Raw genomic sequence first — 19,064 nt, forward strand, 5'->3', positions numbered from 1 at the left:
TTGATGCACATTACAATATACCATTACTATATATTACATATATAGGAACAGTAATGTTTGCATTATGAGCAGTCTCTTAAGGTTGCTTGTACAGTAACAGTAAAATATTACAGGTAACATTTATCCACAAACTGAGATAAGCGTCTTGGGTTGTTAGTTATTTCCTTATTTACAGTTTACATTTATGCCATGCATTAGCTTACATTTTCTAAAGGATATGAAGTCTGAAACTCAAATGCCTATCACATTTAGTGACTTCAGCCCGGCCCCCTCAGTGATTTGCCAGAAAAACATATTTTTCGACGAACAGATCAAATACCACACAAATATCTGCACAGTTGAGAAGTATGTATACCAGTATAACCTGTAAAGTAGTTGGTCATCCCAAATATTCAGTGTCTAATCTAACCTAGAAGTTCACAAAGTTAAGACTTTAGCTGCGCTCAAAATTGTACAAGACTGCCGAAAGTGCATTAAGGTAACACATGAACTGTAACACCTGTATCAAAGCACGCAGGTGAAAGCCTGCCACTTTGATGATGCCTGGCCCTGGCGGCGGCACTGGCAGCATGATTGACAGAGAAATCTGAAGGTGCTTCTCCAATCCGGGGGTAGGAGGTGGGACCTGATGCAGGGGACGCGTATGGAATCCAAAGTTGACATGTGCTGCAGGCAGGGGGTGCAGCAGAGTATCAGTCAGGGAAGGAGTTAAAGAAAGTAACGAAGTACAGTGTAGCTGGATATTTTCATCGTGACCAAGTCTGGATTCAGTAGTTGTGGTAACGAAAGGGAAAGAAGTGTAAAGGACGCAATCTTCAGACAGGTGAAAAGGGAGACACGGGATATTACAGACGGAGCAGTTGTAAACTTCGCCATAAAGTGAAGAGAACAGCTGCTGCTCGGCGGGGAGAAGAGCTGCTGCTCTTATTGTTTGTCCTACTGTTGGTCATCGCCACCCGGCAGGAACTGACCACGTCAGGCAAAGTGTATTCTTTTGGATTGAACTTTTACGAGTCAGACGTTGGATCGAAAAGTGGGAAAGGAAACTACATTGCCCTTTATTGGGTTATCAGTTTGGATTTGACTAGAACTCTACGCCATTCGTGACGGAAGCATTGTAAATAATTTGTTTTAGAGTCCACATCATTTGTCGACCTGGTTTGGGGTTACAGAAGAAGTCTGAGACCCGTGTGAGTAAAAGGTAGTAAAACACGGAGGCTGAGTCTCAGACGGGACTTGTCACACTGAGTTTTTTTCTTACCACGAACAGCAGCGAGGCAGCCGGTAGTGATCTTTACGTAAAGGTAGCTTGTCTTGTTTTATGTAATATGATCACTGTGGTAACGACTTGAAAATGCTTTTATTTACTTGTTTGTAGCAATAATAGGACAGAGATTAAGACGTTTGAACATTTTCCGCACTTTTTATTACATTAATTGGGATATGCAAAGGACAGAGATTATACCTTCCACACATAACTCTCAATTATTCCCTGATTTTGGCTCAAACTTTCAATTTGTCCTTCTTAATCGCATCTAAATTAGTGATTTGTTTTTGGAGGAGTAAAGGTGGTGGAATGCACTTGTCAAACAGTGACTATAGTTAAGAGTTATAGACATCATTTGCTTCTGAAAATGTATGTTAATTCACATTGTCTTGTCCTGTCAACTTCTCAGGTTTAATAGTGTTATTAGTTTAAAACGTGTCCCTGGTTATTGCTGGATTTGTCCGTGATTCTGGAAGTTAGAGGTTGAGAACTTTGACTCCCAAAACAGATCTCATCTCCGCTGGCTGTGGTGTATTAGCCACCAGCTGTATCTAAAGTCTAGGGAAAAATCCCTAAATTATTTTTATTGCACCAGCTGTGTCCAAAATGATCAGTTTCTGAAGCTTGTGGAACCTTTTGTCTACACTAGTTAGAGATGTCATTTGGGGGTAGCATTGGCATCATTTTACAGACATTTTTTTATCTATTCCTAAGTATGGAATCTTCTCATTTGTTTAAAAGCTAAACACATAGTAAAGGGGATGCACACACCCTTCTGATTTCACATTAAAATGTACTGTTAAAAAGAGAAATAAAGACTAGTAAACGTTTATTAATGTAGGCTCACTTTTATATAGCTTGTACTTCGGTATAATTGTCAAGACTGCAGTCATAAAGGCAAGATTAACAGAGCTTAAAAAGTGACTCCAACTGTACTCTCCCTGAAGAGCACTGAATACAAAACTTGACATTTTGGTACTTGCAGTAGATCCTGAAATAGTTCTTTTCCTTCTTCTGCATCTCACAGTTTTCCAAAGATTCTTTTCATTGCATGTCCAAGCCTCCCTTACATTTCATTTTATCCTTTTGATTTCCAGTAGGGAAAATGTGCATGTTTTCTTTTAGTACTCCAGGGATAGTAGGACTGCACTGTTAAGTTGTAGGTCTGTAGTTGTACTTCACCATAAAACAAAGGAAACTATTCCTGGTGGGTGGATTGTCAGGGTAGTAGCTATTTTACTTTACCATTTTTTGATTGTTAACTTGAATTTGTTGGTGTGTGTGGATATGTGTATATATACACGTTGTTGTCATAGTAAAAAGCCATGTGGGTAAAGACATGAAGACTGCAATACCTGCTATGCTTGTTTATTGTAAGATTGTATACCGCAAGAGCAAAGTTTAAAAAACATTGTGTGTACATTGTTGTATTTCGTTTTATTTTTTTCATAAACAGTGCTCCCAGTAGGGTGAGGTTGAACAGCAGTACGTTACTAGTGATCTATGCCTATTATTTTTATTTTAATTACATGAAAAACCAATACAAAACATACAGTAATGAAAAAATTGTTTCTGCATTAATGCAACGTTTTATAATTTATTGCATTAGTTGTATGAGGCTGCTCCACTCGCACACGATAACATTATCAAACAACTTTTTCCATTTGTATTACCCTCAAACAAACACAAACACGTTTGAAATGAGGGCATTGTTATTATGTTATTAATGGGTAATTATTTTGAATGAACTACTTGTGTGGGGTGCTCCACCAACCCTCCCCAGGTGATAACAGCATGATATATTTTCTGTTTGACTGCTTTTGTGAGTGTTTACCCCCTGTTCATAGCAGTATGATGGATAAGACTTTAACAGTTAGTTCTTGTTTGTACAACAAAGAAATGCATGCGTATAGTATGACTTTTTTTTCCATATCCCTAGACGACCTTACTAGTATTTGTGAACTATTGTGGAATGCTTTTCTGTATTACTGAAGTGTAGTGTTTTATTTAGAGGGGTCATGCCGCTTTCCACCACTGACAAAAACATACAAAGGATGAAATGTAACAGTACGCAAGAAACTTTTCTAGGCATCTGCATAAAAGGCTAGCTACAATACATGCATGGACACAACCAATCTTAATGGCTTTTTCATTTGGCATATAGTCATATGACTTCTAGAGTCTATTGCCATTAGGATTTTTAATGGTCTGGTCAACATTTATAAATACAAATGTTTGGATGATGTAGGTTGTGTGCTCAATATTAGTAAGTATATTTTGTTTTGAGTTATAGCCACAATTGATGAGACTTAATGGTGGTAAGATTGTAGTATAAAGAGTGTACATACCCCTGTTAAAATGCCATTTATTTGTGATATAAAAAATTAGACTACAGTAAATCATTTCAAAACTTTTCCCACTTTTAATATGACTATAACCTGTACAATTCAACTGAAAAACAAATCTGTTGGGGGAAAAAAATATAAAAAATAAAAAATGTACAATAAGCTGGTTGCATAAGTGTGCACACCCTTAAACAAATACTTTGTTGAAGCACCTTTTGATTTAATTACAGCATTCAGTCTTCTTGGGTAGGACTCTATCAGCATGGCACATCTTGCCCCCTCTTCTTTACAAAAGTGCTCCAAATCTGTCAGATTGCGAGGGTATCTCTTGTGCACAGCCCTCTTCAGGTCACCCTACAGTTTTTCTATTGGATTTAGGTCTGGGCTCTGGCTGGGACATTCCAAAACTTTAATTTTCTTCTGGTGAAGCCATTCTTTTGTTGATTTGGATGTATGATTGGGGTCATTGTTGTGTTGAAATGTGAAATTCCTCTTTATCTTCAGCTTTCAAGCAGATGCCTGAAGGTTTTGGACCAAAAGTGACTGGTATTTGGAACTGTTCATAATTCCCTCCACCTTGACTAAAGCCCCAGTTCCAGCTGAAGAAAAGCAACCCCAAAGCATGGTACTGCACCACCATTCTTCACCGCGGGGATGGTGTTCTTTTGGTGATGCAAAACATACCTTTTGGAATTGTGGCCAGAAAGTTCAGCCTTGGTCTCGTCAGACCATAACACATTTTCCCATATGCTTTTGGGAGACTTGATGTAATGTTTTGCAAATTTTAGCTGGGCCTGGATGTTTTTCTGTGTAAGAAAAGGCTTCCCATCTTGCAACCCTGCCCCATATAGTCCAGGCATATGGAGAATATGGGAGATTGTTGTCACATGTAGTACACAACCAGTACTTGCCAGAAATTCCTGCAGCTCCTGCAGTGTTGCTGTAGGTCTGTTGGCAGCCTCCCTGACCAGTTTTCGTCTTGTCTTTTCATCCGGTTTGGAGGACCGTCCAGTTCTTTGCAATGTCACTGCTGTCCCATATTTTCTCCACTTTTTGATGACTGTCTTCACTGTGTTCCATGGTACAGCCAGTGCTGTGGAAATATTTTTGTACCCTTCTCCTGACTGATACCTTTCAACAATAAGATCCCTTTGATGCTTTGTAAGTTCTCTGCGAACCATGGCTTTTGCTGTAGCAGGCAACTGAGTAAATGTCAGGAAAATCCTACTAGGACAGCTGAACTTTATTTTATCAGAGTATCTTTAATTGATGGCAGGTGTGTACCCAAGAAGATTGAATGCTGTAATTAAATCAAAAGGTGCTTCAGCATAGTATTAGTTTAAGGGTGTGCATACATATGCAGCCTACTTATTGCATGTTTTTCATTTTTTTATATTTTTTCCCCTAACAAATTTGTTTTTCAATTGAATTGTACAGGTTATAGATCACATTAAAGGTGGGAAAAGTTTTGAAATGATTTATTGTGGTCTCATTTTTTTATATATATCTAAAACCTGGCATTTTAACAGGGGTGTGTACACTTTTTATATCCACTGTAAATGCAACTTTTTCTGTTTTAAGTAGTCCACACATTTTGTTACTTCATAGTACAATATTTTTGTCTTTGTAATCATTCACACACTTTGTAATATAGCAATAACCCACATCTGGGTGTGGGTAATGCCTTATTTACCCACGGTTGGCGTGGTTTGGTCACGAGGGCAAAGCCCGAGTGGCCAAACAAAGCCAACCGTGGGTAAATCCAGCATTACCCACACCCAGAAGTGGGTTATTGCTATTATACAATGACATTATTTAAGAAAAAAAATAATTACTTTTCTTAAATAATGGCATTGTATAATGCCTCCTTGCTGCCCTTCCGCAGCTGTCTGGTATTCTGCAGCAGTTCTGAGGTACTGTGCATGCGTATGCCTACGCAGTACATCAGAACTGTGGGCAAAAGCAATGAAGAAAGCAAGATCTCCGTTGCTTTTTACAAACTGTTTCGCTATGTTAAATGGGTTTAACATAGCGAGACAGCTTTAAAAAAAGCAACGGAGAATCTCTGTTGCTTTTTTTAAAGCTGTCTCGCTATGATAAACTCGTTTAACATAGCGAAACAGTGAGAAAAAAGAGTTATAGTAATGGAAAAAGTCCGGGCGACTGGACCTTTTTCCATTACTATAACTCTGATTTACAACGTGCACGCTGACCAATCAGCGTGCACATTTTTAAATATTAATGGGGGGGGGGTGTTGTATAATAGCTATGTTTCTAACTTTGTGTATTCTCTGTTCAGTATAACTAAAGTAGTGTCTATTTGCATTATTACCTTTTGGGTGGTGTCATTGCTGAAAAAGGTCTTTGTTCCAGCTGAGTTACCCAGTTAACAAATTGGATCAAGTCTTGACTTAAGGTACTCTGTAAGGGGAACATACTTATTGAAGAAATTCTGTTAATGATGCTTCTTCTTATGCTTTTTGCCGCTACCTGTATTCAAAAAGTAATTTGACGAAAAACTGTTGATAATACAGATGGAGATGATGTCTGTTAATGTGTGTAACCCAAGAAGGGAAACTGAGTGATTCCTGTGCCCCACCCCCACTCCAGGTCTGAGAAATCAAAAATATTACTTAATACTGTCATTGCCCACATCTCTTCACAGGTACCATAGCTGCTACATTGCACTGCATAAGAAAATTAGTCTGTGATCTATAGCATCTGTGTCCCAAGAAGTGTTAGAGATTTGATGTGTACAGTTTTTGGGGGTGTTATATCGGGCAGCGTTCTTTATTATTTTTTTGTGTGCAAGAGCCTTTTTTTCCTTGATGTACTATAGATTGCTACTTTTTGCCCTTCATTACATTCTGTATGTTTTTGTTGGCACATCCAGTACGTAGTGTGGTATCCAAGGTTTTGAGAAGTTGCTTTCTGGTGTGCATTCCTTTTTGAAGTAACTGATGCAATTGGTGTAGGTTAGAGTCTTGAGCTTTTGATGGCCATAGCTGGTAATGATGACCTTAATGATGACCTTTGTGAATATCATTTTATTTCTGTAGAATGGTTAGATTAGAGTAGAACAAATGTGATTGTTTCAGGTAGTTGTTGAAGTACCACCTCTTCTATAAACACTTAGAAAGAACGTGTTACCAGAGTGTGTAACAACCCCCCCCCCCCCGAGATTGCTGAGATTTGACTGACTGTTAGCTGCTTGTTAGTATATTTATGCATATATAATTGCGCACACTAAATTATTCATTTTGAAGACATTTTGGGATGAGGTCCTTAAGTGTAGCTATCAATATTTATCTGCCTTCTTTTATAGGGACAGCATACAGATAGCTGAATAAATGGTTCAGATAGAAATGTTTGCATTGATTCCTCAAGTATGTAACTTATGCTGTAACTACTTGCAGAGTTTTCCGATTACTAAGCATAGTATTTAGGTGGCTGTTCTTTATTGGGTCATGGATTTTCCTCTGCGAAGTAGCCATTCTTTCCACTGAGTGACAACTGTTGCCTTAAAATAACAAGGAGCCTGACTCTTTGTCCTTGCATTTCTGTCGAATGTAGCATGACAGTGTGTGTTGAGTGGCTAACCTTTACACATCTTGTTTGAATGTTCAGTTTAGAGATTGGTTGTTCAAGACAACTTCATTGCTACAGGCGTAAAACTTGTGGGAAACAGGTGATTGACTTCTGTTGTGAAGTTGTGCAGAGGAATGAATGCTGATGAATTCGATCTATATGCCTGTGGTGGTGGGGGATGGGCTGGTATGCATATTTGAAATTTTATATTCCTAGAGTTGGCAGAGTTCTAGCTTTCAGTACAGAGTTTTGTTTTGCCTGCCATCCAAGTAAGTGTCTGGGATAACCCAGCTCCCCCTGCCACTTTAGGTTTGTTTACTTAATTTTTGCTTAGCTAGAAAGGCAAAATAATCCTTGCCTATATTTCAAAATAAAACAAGGCGTTCTATAAACCAGCAGAAACCAACAATGAGATTAGAACGCTTGTAGCCTCCGTGTCATTGCCTATATTTGAGTGATGAAGATTTTTGCAAGCAACCGTGCTGGAGTATGTAAATATTAATTAATATATGTAGTAGGGCACGTGGGATAACATTAATCTCTGTCACAGTGCCAGGGAATGAATGCAGCAGGAGAAAGGTTTTAAAAATTACACAACCTTATCATTGTAATATCTGTAGGTATATTAAAAAAGACGATCATTTTGTGCATCTGGATACTGAACGTGTCTTTAAGTTTGCTCTATATGCTAACTGTGGTAGTTGTAATCTAGTGTATTGTATAAGCTGTGAAATTTGTAAAGCCTTTTACATTGGTAAAACTAACCGGTGTCTCAGGGACAGAATCGGAGAGTATCTGTATGCTATCAACAGATGTGATGAGAGAAATGCCCTTTCTAAACATGTGAAGTGTGTAGGTTTATAGGTTGGTACTAGGCTATCTGCCCTAGGGCCTATGCAAGCCTAGCCATAACAATTCCCTAGGTATTTCTTCCCACAATATTTACTTCTCTGGACCCCTGTCTAGCAGGGTGACTGACATGATCCCCGGGGTGAATTTCCTATCTCCCATCCAATCATCAAGGTTCCTTTTGAAGAGGGCCAATGAGGCGCTCTGCTTGACATGTATGGGCAGTCTATTCAAAAGTATGGGGAGTCTCTGGGTCAGGAACCTATCCCTCCAGCATGTTTTGTTCATTGTGATGACAAGGTTTAGATCCCTGGAGCGTGTGGCTCTGAGGGATTGGGATTTCTTTAAGTGGGGCATGTCCAACAGCTCTGGGTTTGACATGGCCTTGTATGTTAAGCAGAGATCGCCTCTGAGTAGACGATATGCCACAGAGTATAGCTGGAGATTTTTTAGACGGTCAGCATATGGCATCTGCTTTAGGTCTGTGATTCTTTTAGTGAGGTATTTCTGTGGCCTTTCCAGTTGTTGCAGATGACTTGTAAGGTACATACCAAATGGGGAATTGTACTCTATAATGGATCTAATGAGGGATGAGTACAGTGGGACAATGACCTCCTTTTTTCTGGTTGAAAAGCCCTTAGTGATGAGGTATGCCACATAGAAGGATTTCCTGATTGTTGTGGCAATGTGATTATCTAAAGTGAGACCACTGTCCGCCTGTGTCCCTAAGTCTCTCATCACACTTTCGATGTTTAGTGTCCTGCCACCCATGTGGTAATTCATGGATACATGTTTTTTTTTCCAAAGGGGATAACTATACATTTCTTGGCATTAAGCTTGAGCCCATGGCTCTGGCACCAGGCATCTGTTTCTGTAAGGCCCTTTTGTAGAATATCCACGTCATTTGGGGATTCAGTAATGGCTCCCAGTTTGCAGTCATCTGCAAACTTTGTTAGCCAGAGTCCCTTAGTGTTGGCCTGTACTTCAGAGAAGTAGATGCCAAACAAGTGTGGTCCCAGGACTGAACCCTGAGGTACTCCACTTGTCACTTGTCTGGTGCTGGATTTGGAGTCGGCTACTTTTACAGTCTGGGTTCTGTCAGTAAGCCAGTTGGCAACCCATCGAGTGACTTAGGGATTTATGCCCAGCTTAGTAAGTTTATCTATGATTCCACAGTGGGGGATGGTGTCGAAGGCCTTGGCGAGGTCCAGATAGGCTGTGTGGACCGCCTTACCGTCATCCACAGCTCTGAAGACTGATTCGAAGAAGTCAATCAGATTCAGGAAACAAGATCGGCCCTTCACAAACCCAAAGTGTGTGGTCCAGTGTTTGAAGGTTGCCAATGTCTTTGTTTATAAGTTCCATGGTAATACGTTCCATGCCCTTGCAGATCAGGCTTGAAAGACTGATGGGACGGTAGTTCCCAGGATCCAAGGCGGATCCTCCCTTGTGGAGCGGGATAATTGTAGCTGTGTGCCACTCAGTGGGCACGAAGCCTGAGGTGAGGCTATGATTAAACATGACACTTAGGTGAGGTGCCAGTTCATTTTGTAGTTCATGTAGTACACAGCCTGGGATGTCATCTGGTCCCATGGATGCTGTATTCTTAACTTTGGAGAGTGCAATTTCTACCTGTGTGGCCGTGATTATCGGAATTTGGCAATCTTTTGTTATTGAGATGGGCCCTTTAGGGGGTGAAGTTGGCACTAAATTGATCTGCTAGGATATTGGCAATATCATTGGGATCAGTATATTTAATGCCATTCTGTTGTAGCTCAGAGCAGTTCTGAGCATTGCCATTTAGATTCTTGACATAACTATAGAATGCCTTGTGGTTGTCTTTGGAATGTTTGGCAATTTTATTTCCATAACTAGCTTTTGAGGATTTTATGAGGGATCTCAGCTTCTTACTGAGGCTAGGGAGAGAGTTTTTTTGCATCCTGGGATTTTCCTCTTTTCTGCAACAATTTCTTCCTTCTGTTGTATAGTTTGTTTATAGCAGGGGACCACCAGATTGGCTTCCTTTTTTGGAGAAGAGCATCTTGGTTCTGTTTGGGATGGCACGATTCATGCACGAGTGGATGTGCTCGTATAGTGCCTTAGTGTAGGATTCTGCAGTCGAACTTCCAGATCCCGTCTGCGTGGGTGTTGTGAAGTTTGTCACTTCTGACTTCAGTAGCATGAAGTTGGCTTTGGAGAAGTTTTTTAAGGAGGTTTCCTTACTGGGGGGTGGGGGTGGGATATGGATGTCAAGGGTGATTTGCTTATGGTCAGACCTGACCAGTGAGGGGGTGACATCTGGTGTGGAGCATCTATCTCCCATGTTGGTAATGACCGGGTCTAAGATATTGGAGTGGGACAATGGATTAGTTGATCCAGGACGTTGGAATTTATGAATTCCAAGAACCGTTGGGGAAAGGAGTTGGTACCCGAGTAGTTTTCCCAGTTAATGGCAGGGTAGTTGAATTCACCCAGTATTAGGATGTTTGGTTGTATCTTAATATTTTCCAGTATGTTTAGAAAGGTGTAGTGAGAATCTTGGGGCATGGTGGGAGATCTGTAGCAAGCTACAATTTGGATTGCAGTCTTACCTAGTGTTAGTTGCACCTGGAGAATTTCAGATGCATTGCGTTGGCAACTAGCCTGGAGGTGTGAATATCCTTGGTGAATATGGACATTCCTCCACCTTTAGTGTTTTGGTCTTGGTTTTGTGGCAGAAAAGTGTGATAAGAATTGTAGCCTGGTATTGCAGGGGTGCTCTCTGGAGCCTTGAACCAGGTCTCAGTTACTGCACAGATATCGATGTTCTCCATTTTTAGGAGTGCCTCGAGAGTGCATTTTGAGGTTTTAGACTTCTAGCATTGAGTAGCATTACCTTCAGATTTTGCATGTTTATATCTGTTACGGTGGTGGTTTTATCCTTTGAACCTTGCCTAAAAAAGGCACTGTAGGGGTGGCAAGAGCTTTAGCCAGTAACGTCATTGGGATACATTTTTGGTGGTAGAAATTTTTAAGCTTAGTTTGATAGGGAGAGATAGTAAAACTCACACTGAGTGTCTTGAGGTAAAATGGATTACTGTTTTACAAGCAACTTGTGGGAAAGAGTTAAATGACCACATCCCATTTAAACAATTATTAAGATCACGTGGTCTCAAACACTAACATATTCAATGATGGTTAGAGTGGTTTTTAGATAGATTTGATGAAGTACGTAGTTGGGTATGAAAGCACTTATCTTATGTCTATGCATTTTTTATTTTTAGTCTTGTATTAAACGTTTTACACTACTTCTGCCTTCCAGTTTTGTTTTTGTTGTGCTTTACTTCATTTTTACTCGAAGCTCCATTTTTATTTACTTCTGATTAAGGTTTTAAAAATACAGAATAGTAGAAGACATGGAAAGTTAGTGGTAGAAAGTGGACGTATTTGTGTTGCCATTGTGACCTGTGATCTGTAGAGTAACAAGCCAAGTTCTGGGCTTACAGGAGTAATGATGAAGGGAAAAGGCGAATTTGCAACAAATGTTTGAGAGACCTTTTGTTAGACTGAAGATCTTTATAGCTGAAGCCTTTTGGAATGTTGTCAAGTTGTAAAGTATGTGCCTTTCAGAAGTCCGTGTTACCTTCTGACCCAAGCAAGAAAAAATAACAAAAATGTCTTCATCATCAGGCATTTGAATAAGTTATCTCTGTACTTTAAAGGTGCTTATTAGTTTTAGGACTAGTCCCTGGTGATCACAGGAAGACATAAAGAAAAGGATTGTGCATGTTTTCATAGTTTGTTATGTAGTTTCTCTCCAGTGTGTAAGCTACACTTTACCTGTGCTTGTCGGGGTATAGATCTTAACCTTGTACAGTCTGGGAGATGATTAAGCAGGCTTGGGAAAAGCAACTAATTGATGTGATAATTGTACTTCAGGGAAGCATCACTTCATCTTTGAGTTCTCATTTTCCTGTAGCCATGCTCTGTTGCAGTATCCAAAATTGTAAGCTAAGCTTGTAATGCCTCTGCTATATAAATCTTTGTTTTTGTTTACTTCTTTGCTCCCCCTACACCCCACACCTTTAACACTAGCATTGTATTTCTTTGTTCTTTTCTTTCCAGTGAGAGCTAATGAGAGCAGCACATTAATGGAATGTTTGTGGGAAAGGCTGGGGGTCACTTTTATATTAAACATCTAGGTGCACCAAACCATTTTCAGTCGCAACCGATTAAAACAATATATATGATTTATAAAAGTGGAATTGGTGTTAAGTAATTTATAAAATAAACATCTTTGTGATTAGTACATGCGCTTCTGTATGTATATTTATTTAAACCCTTTTCAGGCATTGCCCAGTACATAAATACAAGACTGATCCGATACATAACAGTTTATTGTTACACATAATGCAGTTACCCTGATTGATTAAGGGATGCCCTTATCATACAAAATATCTTGGGCAGCCAGTGATAAATGTACAAGTTTGGAGTGTGAATTTTAACAAAGATAAGCTTCTTATGAAGGTGGTAAAAAAAAAAATTTTGTTGTTAAAAAAAAAAAAAAAAAAAAACGTTATCAAGTGAAGGCTAAATACGGACATGTAGTTTTACTACAGTCTAATAGCTGTGTGTGTGTGTGTGTGTGTGTGAGTGCGTGTGCACATGCACTTGCAGCCATACACGTGTGTGTGTGTGTGTGTGTGTGTGTGTGTGTGTATATATATATATATATATATATATATATATGTATATTTATGTGTTTTGTATATATGTAACATACACGTACTGAAATATACAAACACATAAAAATAATAATATTAGACAAGCTTATTCTGCTGAAAAGTAAGATACACAGCAAAATAATATCCTTCGCCCTAATTTCTGGTCTTTAATGGTCACTGCGTCATTTTAACTTGCAGCTTAGCTTGGTATGTTTTTTGTACTTCTCTCTCTTCCTAAATTTAAAGTTTCTCTGTGCATGGTTTTCAAGATACGGCCAGTGTTATTTTTTTTCACTATTTGTGTAAGATATTATGTAAATGTTAGCTAACTACAGATTTAGTGCAGATTAAATTGTGTTTTTTCTGTCTTCTGCTTTGCATCATTGCTTTATCTGTTTTTTTTTTTTCAGTGAGTTTTGTTTTATTTCTTATGCTTTTCAGATGCTATACTCTTCTATCTTTAGGGCTGTCCGCTATCAAAGTGTACTTTCTGTATCTCTTTTTGACGTTATATGCCTTGTATGTATTAACAATTTCTGATTTATATAGTGGTTGTACCCACTACATTTCTGCCAGCCTGCTATGATGAATTCTCTTCACATGTCTGCCACTTTTTCTACTGTTACAGTTATGTCATATTTAACAGAGTGAATCTCTTGCTTGAGACCACTATTTTGTTGTTGATGGGTTACACCATGTAGTTACGTTTACCTGAAACTTTGTATGCTTGTTTTCTATACCTTTTTTCCTTTATGCACGTCAACCATCAGCCTGCTCAACATTTGGCTTTGCACCCATTTATTCCACTATAAATGGGATCCCACCTACACAGGGCTTAAAGCTTGCTAGAGAGGGCTGTCATCCGGGCAACCATGGAGGTGTTTGTATCAGTGTATGCGCCTCTTCTTTCATGCCAGCAAGAAAAGGGGTTTCTTTGTCTCACTGACTTAAGGGTTTGGTTTGTCTGTGTTTCAGTTGTTGTCGTCTTTGGCTTTTCCCGGTTAGGGGTCGCCACAGTGGAACTCCGGTCCGCTAATGAATGGCAGTAGATTTTCACGGTGCTGAGTTGCCTGCTCGATGCCCAACCTTCAAGGAAGGCACGCCCATTCATGCATGTCTTTCGGAACGCCACTTGACCCACGGGGAGGACATGCAGACTCCACACAGAAGGCACTCCCCCGCACAGTAGCTGAGAATCGAATGGGAGAACCTCTTGCTGTGAGGCAACAATGCTACCGCTGCACCACCACGGAATTAGCAGCGTCTTCAGTATAGACCCTAATTGTCCCCAAGACAGGGAACTGCTTGGCACTCTCCCTTCCTAATTGGCACATTATCCCAAATATAGATTGTAGGAGTATTTTTCCTTTTAAACACTGCCCCAGAAGGTTGACATGGACACTCACAGTACTCTGAGGGTCTGTTGTGCTCTTCTCCAGCTTGTACATGCTTCTGGCCATACAGTCTAGAGCTACCATCAACTGCTTGACAAGCCAAACCCACTTCTTTGGTCTGTGCTGCATCACTGGTGCCAGGTAGATTCTGTTTTCTTGTTGCAAAAAACTGATCGCTACCAGAAGTACCATATGTTCTTTGTATTTATCAGTACTGCAGTAGCCTTAGCTACATGGGTTATATCCTGCCAAGGATACAGCATCTGGCCAGCTTCCACAGTTTACATGCACCTTCCACACACCCAAACTATCAGGCAGCTCAAGCTGAGCTGACTAAAAGACATGCTTAGGTGCAAAGCCCCCCAAAGCTTTACTGTCGCCAGAAAGTACTCTCCTCTTAGGCTGTCAAGGATCAGCTGTCAGTTTATGTTTTCCTTTGCCTGGAAGACAGGTTCCCTTTGGGGGAAATACTTCCATTTTTTGTTTTAATTTGGTTGATGTTTTATTATTCTCCTCTTAAGGAAAATTTATTTTAAAGCTAGGAGTGTTGTGTTTTAATAGACTGTCTTTGAGACTGTAACATACTTTTAAATGGCGCATTCGTTTTCTTCTCTCCGTTTAAAAGTAGTGTAAAGTAATTGAAAAATATATTTTTTCCTATGGATAAATTCTGTTTATTGTCCTTATGTGGGGCTGGGATAGTGTTGAAGTGTGTTTTACTGTGGTATTTTTTTTTCTGTCAGAAAAGTAACTTTCGTGGACTGGTATTGTTTACCAACATTAGATGCTTGTCTTCCCCAGGAAAGAGGCACCGTTTTCGCTTGACCATGAAACAGACTACAGGTCACAGAGTCAGTCCTTACTCCAGCCAGAAAAAGACTAAGTTAATCAAACAACCTTTGCTACCTAAGCAGGCTAACAATTTGCTTCAGCCACAGGTCAGTGACTTTACTGTGGCAAATTATTGTTACTCAAGACCACCTTCTTTTACCCTGGATCCCTCTGGTGTAGCACCTACAGCCATATGAACTGGGGTTTAGCCATGTCCTTTGTGGGTGTTGGGGTCCCTGGGAAGCAGCTGCTGCCATTAGTAACCCAAATGGTCCCATTTTTCTTGTCAAAGGAAAAAAAAAAAAAGCAAACGTGTATCTACTTCTCCACAAATTTCTGTGGATAGGAGTAGCTTATTGGCTCTGGCTCAGGGTTTAATTCATATTATTGATCTTTGTAGCAAACTAGTTTTTGGTAAAAGAAAGAAAGATTCCTGTTTTTCTGAAGAGATTCTGAATCTGAACAGGAAGATGCAGAGACAGATATAGTTTTCCCACCCTCATTTCGGATTCAGACTCAGAGGAATGCTTAGTTTCTGATTCCCCCTGTTGGGGGTTCTGTTTCTCCAAGACTTGCTAGAATGTGGCAGTGTTTTCAGTGGGAGAACATTGAGGTTTCTCAGTCCCTCAGAAAATACTATGAGTTGTTACAGAAGGATTTTTAGCAACCCGCACCCGGTCTTTCTGTTCTGTCTGCTCAGGAGCATGTGTGTTACTGCTTGCAGCTTTCCTGATAGTCAGCCAGTGGAACCTGAAAAGGTAGATAGGATTTATAAAATTCCCAAACCTGACCCAGCAACTATAACTTTAGTTGATCCCTCTGCTGCTGAACACTTAGTTAATTTCAATCTTACGCTTTCTGATAAGGATGGGAGAATTAGTAGGTATAGGGGAAAATGTATACTTCTGTAACTTTGATTTTTCAGAATTTTAAATTGTGAGGCTCATATGTTAGTTTATTATGAAAAATTGTGAATGTATAAAGTATTTTATTTTTGGTCTCTTCTTGTGAGGAAAATCTGCCGTAAATAATTTAATTTCTTCTATTGCACTGCACAGGTCACTATGGATCTTTCGTTACTAAACTTGTTTGCAGTAGTGCCCAAATTTAAAATTATGTTATTTTACAAACTGTTGACTCGAAGAACATTTAAAAGTCTTTCTTTTTTGACTCTTTTAAACAGGATTGTGTTCCTGGGACATCAACTAGACATAAGTTTTCCACTCAGACTATTGTCCTGTGAGGGTAATACCTTAGGACTTTGGATCTCATGGCATCTGTGATTCCTATGATACAACTGGCATCTGTGATTCCTTTGAAACCCCTGGCAAGACTCCACCTGAGAAAGTTACAGTGGTATCTGAATCTCTTGGGTCCCAACATCAACACCCTTTATCTTTTCAAATTCCAATGCTGGGGTTTCTTGGGAGAGAAATCTTTTAGTGGAGACAACAGATATCCTTAAATCCAGGTCTTCCCTTCTCCCTCTGTGCTCCAAAGTACTCAAAGTAGTCAGTCACCACAGACGTTTCAGACTTTGCTTGGGGAGCAGATTCAAGAGGGATAAAAGTGCAGTGGGTGTGGGATACCAAAGACCGAAACAAGCACATAAGTAAAAAAAGGAGATGCTATCCCTCATCAAAGCACTCAACTCTCTGAACCTTCTTTGGTCCCTGGGACCTCAAGTGGTTACAGACAATACCACCATCATGTGGTATATCAGCAAGCAATGGGGGAGCCAGGTCGCATACCTTTTGCTGATTAGCCATGTTAGCTTGGTATATAGCTTCACAGTCTCACTCTACAGGCTTCCTAAATTCTGTCAGAGCAAAATTGTGCAGACAAGCTGAGAACAAAGAGGGCAGACCTTTTACGAATGGAAAATAGATTGGGGGGGTCTTCCAAAATTTGATCCATTTGTGGTAAGTTCCTCAAATAGACCTCTTTGCCTCCTCTCGGATCAATCAACCTGCAAGATTCCGTTCCAGGACTCCATGCAGGAAGGCCTGGAAGAGGGATTCTTTTTCTTTTCCTTGAACAGGAATGTTTCTGTTTTGCTTTTCTACCTTTTCCACTGATATCCAGGGTACTTCTGAATCTTCAGAAGGAATCCCTAAGAATATTGCAGTGACTCCCTTTTGGCCCAGGCAACTGTATTTCTCCCATCTTTGGAAGTGGGCAGGGGCAGTTACCAGAAGCGTCTTCACAGACTGGATCTACTCACACAGAAAGAGGGATACTTTATACACCCCACCATTAATAATCTTCAGTAGACTGCCTGGATGATAGGGTCTTAATTCCTTTTAGGCACTTGTGTATTGAGGATATGCAGCATGGGGCTAGTAGTTTTCTGATCGCACAATATTTGTGTGAGTTATTATGCTGTGGCCTTCCTTATTCCTCTATCGAGGTTCATTTATCAGCCATTTCACCATGTCTTTCCATGATCCTCCTCTTTTAGTGCAGCCTCATGTCAAAATGTTCTTGAAAGGGGCTTTGCATAAGAGGCCACCAAGAAAACCAGTAGCCTCTCCATAGGATCTTTGTGTTAGGAAGGCTAACACTTGCTCTGTTTGAATTAGCTAATCTGGTTGACTTGAGGGTCTTAACATGGAAAACAACCTTCTTGCAGAAGTTAGTTTCTATCTGAATTTCAAGCTGTTACGGTGAGTAAACCCTATTTCATTTTCCATAGGGACAGTGTTTTCTTGAGAACTAATTCTTCTTTTATGCATAAAGTGGCATCTGAGTTTACTTTAAGACAAACTATCCATCTCCCAATTTTCATTCCAGACCCTAAAAATGAGAAAGAGAGAGGATTGTCCATACCTTGGATGTCCACAGACAACTCGGGTACCATCTTGACAGAACTAAATCTTTCAGATCTTCAGATCAGTTGTTCATTTCTTGTGAACTTAAGAAGGAGGGGCAACTTGTGTCAAAACAGACTATTTCCAAGTGGTTGTCTAAGGCTATTACTTTTTGTTATACTAACGGTAACAAAACTCTTCCAGGCAGGTTCAGTACCACTCTGTCAGGGCCTTGGCTTCATCTGTGGCTTTTTTGAAAGGACTGGATTGTAGAAGTATTCTAGAAGCTGCTACTTCGTCCTCTGTACATACCTGTACAAAGCACTGGAAGCTTGATTCCTTCTCTAGGCCCAGATCAAGCCTTGCCAGGACCATTCTCCAGGGGCTCCTGGACTGTTCTCCTTCCACCTCTCAAATGTAGTAAGGTAGGGTCATCTATCCATATAGCTAAGACTGCTGCAGCAGTGATCATGTTGAACATAGTACAGTTGTGTAAGTTAACTTTTTATAACAGTAGTTGTTTGAATGATCTTTGCTGCAGTAGATGCTCCCTCCCTTCACCCCCCCCCCTTGTTTTTTATGCCAGGGTGTGGACATTTTATTTATTTATTTATTTATTTATTAATTCATTCATTCATTCATTCCTAGCTTTGGTCTTTCAGGGCTCAGCCTCCTGCTGTCAGATGGCATGAAAGCTGTGAAGGGCTTCACACCCAAGCTTGTCTTTTTTGGCTGCTCGGCTTGAGCTTCCTGATGGTTTAGGTATGTGGAAGGTGCCCTTATGCTTTGGAAGTTGGCTAGCTGTTATATCCTTGGCAGATGTAACACGTATAGCTAAAGCTACTGCAGCAGTGCTCATTTGAACCTCTACTGTTACAGATAAAGTTCAGCTTACACTACTGTATTTTATTTCCTTTATTCAGCTGTTCGCACCAACACCCAAGCCAGTACATATTATGAGTTATCTGGATTATGATCGCAGTCAGAACTTTATGCATCTGTCTTCCAAGCTGAACATTTGAGCTTTTATGTTTACCTGGCGCTTTTCTCTCTGGACCTATGGTGAAAGTGAGCCATGCATGGCTGGGCCAACACCATTAACAAATTAAATTAGTGTCAGAAGTAAATTTAAATACATTTCTAAGTTAGAGCTGAAGGATGACTACAGGAGAAGATTTAGGGAAAAGAGAATGTTTATGCATATGTATATGTGCATGTGTGTATATGTTTATATATATATATATATATATATATTTATATATGTATATATATATATA

General features: G+C 39.9%; 1 protein-coding gene across 2 annotated transcripts in view; it reads left to right on the forward strand.

Annotated features, from left to right (window-relative positions):
• The first annotated feature begins 641 nt into the window (after positions 1-641).
• The window catches only part of CASKIN2 (CASK interacting protein 2), a 1,742,750-nt gene continuing 1,724,327 nt past the window's right edge, over positions 642-19,064 (forward strand). For both annotated transcript variants that reach the window (XM_044084941.1, XM_044084943.1), the window contains exon 1: positions 642-1,304. The gene's annotated coding sequence lies outside the window, so the exon portion shown is untranslated. The remainder of the gene's footprint in view (positions 1,305-19,064) is intronic.

The sequence above is a fragment of the Protopterus annectens genome, chromosome 10.part0 (genome assembly GCF_019279795.1).
Source record: "Protopterus annectens isolate FY-2018-M chromosome 10.part0, PAN1.0, whole genome shotgun sequence".
NCBI lineage: Eukaryota > Metazoa > Chordata > Ceratodontiformes > Protopteridae > Protopterus > Protopterus annectens.